Source organism: Megalobrama amblycephala, linkage group LG13 (assembly GCF_018812025.1).
Source record: "Megalobrama amblycephala isolate DHTTF-2021 linkage group LG13, ASM1881202v1, whole genome shotgun sequence".
Lineage (NCBI taxonomy): Eukaryota > Metazoa > Chordata > Actinopteri > Cypriniformes > Xenocyprididae > Megalobrama > Megalobrama amblycephala.
Window position 1 is genome coordinate 28,125,548 of NC_063056.1, and position 6,509 is coordinate 28,132,056.

The following is a 6,509-nucleotide window of genomic DNA, read 5'->3' on the forward strand; positions in this document are numbered from 1 at the left end:
GAAATGGCGATTTGCTGAAAAATTATTAAAAAAAATAAACAGTGTGACACTTACTTCTTTTGGAGGATCACGAAAAGTTGGTACAGATCCATCCTTGAGTACAAACTTTTTAGCAAAGCTTGCCTTGAATTGCCACTTGTTTACAAAACAGTCTGGAGTGAAATGATTTGCACAGACATAAACGAATTTAGGTAGATTTTGGGGCACATTGTCTTCAAAAATAAGCGTCTCGATCGCCCCCAGGTGGCTGAAAGCAGTATAGGTCATAAACCACGCCCTCTCCATGAAATGTATTGGGAAATGAGACAAACTAAACAATGAAATTATACTTTAAATATTTTTTTCAAAGACAATTTCTGACTTTTTTAGGCAGTTTTTATCACGCTGGTGTTAGTTCAGATGTTCATTCTTTAAAAAAGTTTGGTTTTAGTTGAGGGAAGTAGTCACTGAGGTGCCAACGGACTTTTTTCTGGATCTTCGCAAGGTGATTGAAGCTTTAACATTGCCATAACTGTTTATTTCACGCCGACATGAGTTGTTCTAAGTTTGGGCGGGACATTGATATCGCGGCTCCACTTCGTGCTCACTACTGTGCAGACTCGGGCTCCAAGTTCACTATGCGCAAACTCGAGACTGAAGATGTCGGCGCCATATTGGCACACTGGCGGCTTTAGTTGCTACAGTGGAAGAGAGTGAAGGTGCGTTGTCCATCTTTTTTTACAGTCTATGGTCTAATGAGACTGCTTTGGTTTAGAAAAAAAGGGGTGGATGGGTGGATTTTTATCATTATAGGGCAGTTGTGTTCACACACTGCCAACATAAATTTATGTCCAAACACCATGTAAGAGTGGATATTGCGTAATAGGTGTCCTTTAAGTTTGCAAGGCATAAAACTGGATGTGCGAGAGGAATGAATGTACATTTTTCAGCGTCAAAGCAGCAATGGCCTAAAAGGGCAAATGTTGGTTCTGTCAGCCGGCCTCCCTCACACTGGCCTTGGGCCAGCGGGCTATTCTTATTGTTGAGCCCCAATGTATTAAGATGCCACCAAGACAAGACACAGGTTTTTGAGAGAAAGTTTTGCAAATTCAGTTCCTGTGACTTTGTCAAGGAATGCAAGGCCCAATCTCTCCGTCTCTCCAAATGCCTCTGAATTGGCATGTTGACCAGAGAAAGGCTAACTTTTCTGTGTGATCCTGGGTCAGAGTTAAAAGGGGTCAGAACATGCTGACATCACAGCAGCATGCAATTATCACCTCTTAGAAGTCTCCAAACCGGCTGTCCTCTCCTTAAACACATATTTCTGAACCATTATGAGTAATTTCAACATGTTTGAAGTTTGCCCTCAGAAGATCTTGACATCATTAGCATTAATATTAGACAACGGCACAGAGCTGTGATGAGTTTAACCATCTGAGAGTTGAATTCATTAATTGACAGTTATTAACACGCAAAGGTAGCTTGTCCTCTAGCAGAACGACACTTTAAATTGATTCTGAGTGGCTCAACCAGACGTTTAATTTGGAGAGGCAGAGTAATTCTCTGAATGTCCTCTTGACAAAATAATTCTCCTCTCTCCCTGAAGGACGTTTGTCCTCTTCAACTACTGAAAACAATTTAAGAGTCCTTCTGATAAAATGGATCAAATGTTGTTTAATTAGTTTAAAGGAGTGGGTGATTTCTGGTTAATTAAGACTCTATTAACAGTGGTGATTCCTCATTAAAAACAGAGCATTATTAACCAAATAATGCCCTGTACAGATAGATCACATTTATCATGGGGTCTGTTCTTCACTTCTAAAAAATAAGGGTTCTTTATTGGCACCTGTGGGTCCATGAAGAACCTTTAACACCCATGGAACCTTTCCAATGCACAAAAGGTTCTATATAGTGGAAAAAAGTTTCTTCAGATTATTAAAATGTTCTTCAAACTAAGAAAAATATGGTTCTTTTAACCCTAGAATGCATAGAGGTTCAAATTGACCCAACCTATTGTGATTTTTTTTTTTTAAATATTTTATCAATGAAAACCTTTGTTTATTTTATATTCCATAAATTTTTCAAAATACTTGTTTCTGACCCTCATCAATGTAATTTTCATATTTCTTAGTCATAGGATGGGGAAAAAAGTGTATAACTACTCTAAGATTACATAAAGGGGACTCAACACAGTATTTTTGGATCCATTTTTGCCAATAATATTTATTTTCTTAAAACTTTATGTATTACTTACAAATCTGTTTTTGTTTGTTTGTTTTTTGCTCTGAGCCAATAATTTGCCTCAGAAACCAACTCCATGTCTAAATACACATATCTCCCTACTATACAGTTGAAAAGCAGTATGTGAAATGAGCGGTACAGTATGTCTGAATTCACAGTATTCATAAATCAGTAGACAAACAAGTAGCCTAGTATCCTGATGACCTTCTACTTCTACCATGATTCTGTAGTTTACATTCAATGGACACTTTACCATTCATAGACCATTGGAGAGGAGTCATAAATGGCAAAGAAAGGACACAACTCACAGGACAATGCTAACATGGTGGCAGATGCAGTACTGCATTCATACTATTCATACACATTCATGCTTGGTAATATTCATACTATACATATGCATACTTTTATAACAGTCGTGAAGTTCTTCATCAAAAGTAGAACCTACTCAGTATACAATTTCAGATGCAGAAGATGAGTAGATCTAAATTAGTTTATAAAGTTAGTTTTAAAAAAATGCATCTTTTGTAATGCATATACACATGGAAAGTGGACAAATAAACATGTTTGACATGTTATTTCATCAATAGGATGCCCATTTATTTTAATAAAACCATTAATTCCAATACGGGTCATTTTGACCCCATTTATGAATTTGTTTAGGGTTTTTTTGGGGGGGGGGTGCATTCTATGGTTAAGAACCGTTTACAGAAATGTTCTTTATGGGAAACTAAAATGGTTCTTCTATGGCATGACTGAAAAAAACCCATTCTGGAGTGTTGGCCAAGGAATAATTTGTTGAGAATAATTTTAACCCAATACACTTTGAAGAAGAATTAAATAATTGAGCTGAAATTCAGCTTTTTAACTTTAGCTATGTATGTTTATGAATATTTCCGCAAAAATTAGCTTAAGATCAAACCATAATTGGCGGCACCCCTGCTGAAAATCCCTGGGGGGAGTGAATTTAAGCAACAGGCCTGGATCAAGTCATCAGAAAATAATGGAAGAACATTATCTTTACTTACTGTGGGTTACTATTTCAACAAAGTGATAAAGTAATCATCATCTTCCTTTTCTTCTTTTATTATTAATGCTGCGTTGTGTTTGTTTTCATTCCAGGGAAATATTCCACGAAAAAGCAGAGATTAATGCAGCATTACATATAGAAAAAGTTTTAACATCCGTGAGGCCACAATCTATTTTGCCCTGGCCTGCTCCGGCATCATCCGCACTGAAATATAATACCCTCAGAACTCTGGAAGGATTTTCTCCCATTGCATCACAGGGTATGAATTGATGGGCACTATCACATGTGAGCCAAGCAATCGAGTCTTAGATTAGATCCATATGTTCTCAGAGAGCCAGGTCAACTGCAGATACGCACTCGCTGTCTCTCTCTCCTGCTCTGACACTGGGGAATGAATGAGTGTAATTTCAGAGAAAGGGTGAGGGAGAACCAGAAGGATGGATAGAGAGAGGGAATGAGAGAGATAGAAACTTTCCCTTGAAAGTGTGCGGAAATCATTACAGTGCAGAAATCGGAGCGTTTGTATAGAATAAACAATCTGAGTTCTGTAAAGTAATACTGACAGAAAATAACATTTGGAAAATTATTCTGAAAACGGTCGATAAACAGTAAGTAAACAGCATGTACTCTCATATTTGCTCTGTGGGTACAAAGAAATTTCAGAAGATTACTATCTCTATGGCTGGTATAGTGCACATTTACGAGCTCTGAGCCATTTATAAATTATATTATTTAATATTACATACATTGTGGAGTGTAAAGCTCAGTTCCGCAGGTAAACTGCAGGGATAAAGTACAGCATGTGCTGATTATATCAGCCGAACATCAGAACTTGGCTCTTCTCGCAGAATTAAATGAAGCCTTGAGGAGTTTTCTGATGTTTCAGCTTGTTTTTAATGCAGAAGGCCCTGTCATAAAAATTGCTATGATGAAAGGAACTGAATTAATATCAGAAGAGACTTATTCACAACCTGAATATTTGTCAGTTTGGCTGAGGAGACATGGATGATGGAAGAAGATGCTTTAAAAGTTCATATATCCTATGTGCTCCAGTTCTCTCTCTCTCTCACACAGAAACCTTTTCCCCATTTTCTGCCAATTTTTAAAATGTAAGAAATGGACACAATGAAAACGTTATCAAACTGCAAACAAATGAAGGCTAATCTTGCTTCTATAGCCGGCAGAATAGGTGGAGAGAGTCAATAGACGTGAGCCGAAAGGCAAGATCAGCTTGATTAGGGAGAAGGACGGCCAGCGCATCCAACAGAGAAAATTACCCTCAGGTACACACCACGTGTCCACAGTCACAATCTCATGTAGTCCTGCCTCTAATCTTTCAAACACCTTCATTAAGGATTAAAAGGCCTTTCTATTTGCCTGCAAATGTAATGTGATTTTGAAAATCAGAATCTAATCAAGGTAGCTTTGACCTTTTGGTCCAGTAGAATTATTGTTGGATGAGCAATCTCGTTCAGTTAGGCTCGTCATTTATGTTGTTAGTCAGCTTTTAATGCTGGAAGTGTCAAGGGGCTTCTTTAACACGCATCGTGGCGGCCTCTTGTGGCTACCTCTGGAAGTGAAATACACACAGTAGTGCGTTCCAGTACAGAAAAGTGCCGTCGCGGTACCACGCTCGATGGAATCAGATGTTAATATCGTGATACTTTGATATATAAAGGCCTATAACATTTTACTGAATGAATATCATTATTAATATGGTTCTCCAAGGTACTAAGGGGATGTCTAACGCCACCAAGAAATATCAGACCACTCCTTTAGCTCAAATCTGGATGCACCAACCAGTCTGGAAGGATTTTGTCTAATGTTTTTCCAAAAAACATTGTAGCTTAAATACACCACTGTTCAAGTTTGAGGTCAGCATGTGCAAAAATAAATAATATATCGTTGTGTGAACTTAAAAATTCCAGCACTCTAAACGAACATGACAGGGTTGAGGTCTGGGTCGTCATGTACAATAACTTTAATGATTCAGTTCTACATATCGTTATCTCCATCATACAGAGATCAGATTTACATGATACAAAACAATTCTGTCTAAAAATAAAAGACATTAAAACAAATTGATGAGACGATGCAAACGTAACACCTGATGCCATGATCGCCCAGCAGACCTGTGAAACATTCAGTGGGAGTTTGATTGCTCTGAAATCCATCCCAGAAACAAACACAATCTTATTTTGTGATGGTTGTGACATAGCCAAGAATGAATCCCAGTGTCATTACCACACAGGGTCCCTGACCACATTAAATAACTGCAACTAATTGCTAAATTCTGAAGTGTTTAATTGTTCTTAGTAAGCACTTTAATTTGATTGACATGTGCTAATACATATTCAATACCCTGAGCAACAGAGTTGTAATATTTTTCTCTCTCTCCACACCCAGTTTCGGCTCTTCTTCACAGAGCCAAACCAGAGCCAGTTTTGCAGAAAAGAACAGACATACAGTTCAAAAGTTTTGGGGTCAGCAAGATTTTTGAATGTTTTCGAAATAAGTGTCTTATGCTTGCCAAATCTGCATTCATTTGATTAAAAAACACAAACAGTAAATGATAATTTTGTGAAATATTTTTACTAATTACAGTAACATTTGCATTGTAATATATTTTAAATTGTAATTTATTCATGTTATGGCAAAGCTGAATTTTCAGCATCATTACACCAGTCTTCAGTGTCACATGATCCTTCAGAAATCATTTTTAATATGCTGCTTTAATTGATGCTTAAGAAACATTCCTTATTATCATCATTGTTGAAAATAGCTGTGCTGCTTAATATGTGTGGAAAATATTTATTTTTTTCAGGATTCTTTGGTGAATAGAAAATGCAAATGACCCCAAACTTTTGAACAGTAGTGTATATACCAAGACAAAATATAAAGATAATTGACTTCTGTTCATTTTCATCATCTAAGACTGTAATTCTTGTAATTAACTATGCGTGGCTCTTGTGAGACTGAGAATCACACCAATGCAGTTTACAAAGTGTTTGTTGCCTAATTAATTAATGCCTACATTCATTAAATATTAAGCAGCTAAAGGAATGAAGACACTATTAGGCCATTTACATTGAAATAGACCCACTATATCAAAAGTTTTTACATTGTATCTCAGTATGTCCAACTACTTCTTGAGGACACTGTACAGTATATGTACCAAACTTGTAAAAATAGCTGATGCACTATACCATCATCACTTTTTGTCCTGTTCATTAAGATGAAACTTGAAAAAAAAAAAAAAATC

General features: G+C 36.9%; 1 protein-coding gene across 2 annotated transcripts in view; it reads right to left on the minus strand.

Moving 5' to 3' along the window:
- Positions 1–208, minus strand: part of scrt1b (scratch family zinc finger 1b) — a 34,372-nt gene extending 34,164 nt beyond the window's left edge. For both annotated transcript variants that reach the window (XM_048153900.1, XM_048153899.1), the window contains exon 1: positions 55–208. The gene's annotated coding sequence lies outside the window, so the exon portion shown is untranslated. The remainder of the gene's footprint in view (positions 1–54) is intronic.
- Positions 209–6,509: the final 6,301 nt, after the last annotated feature.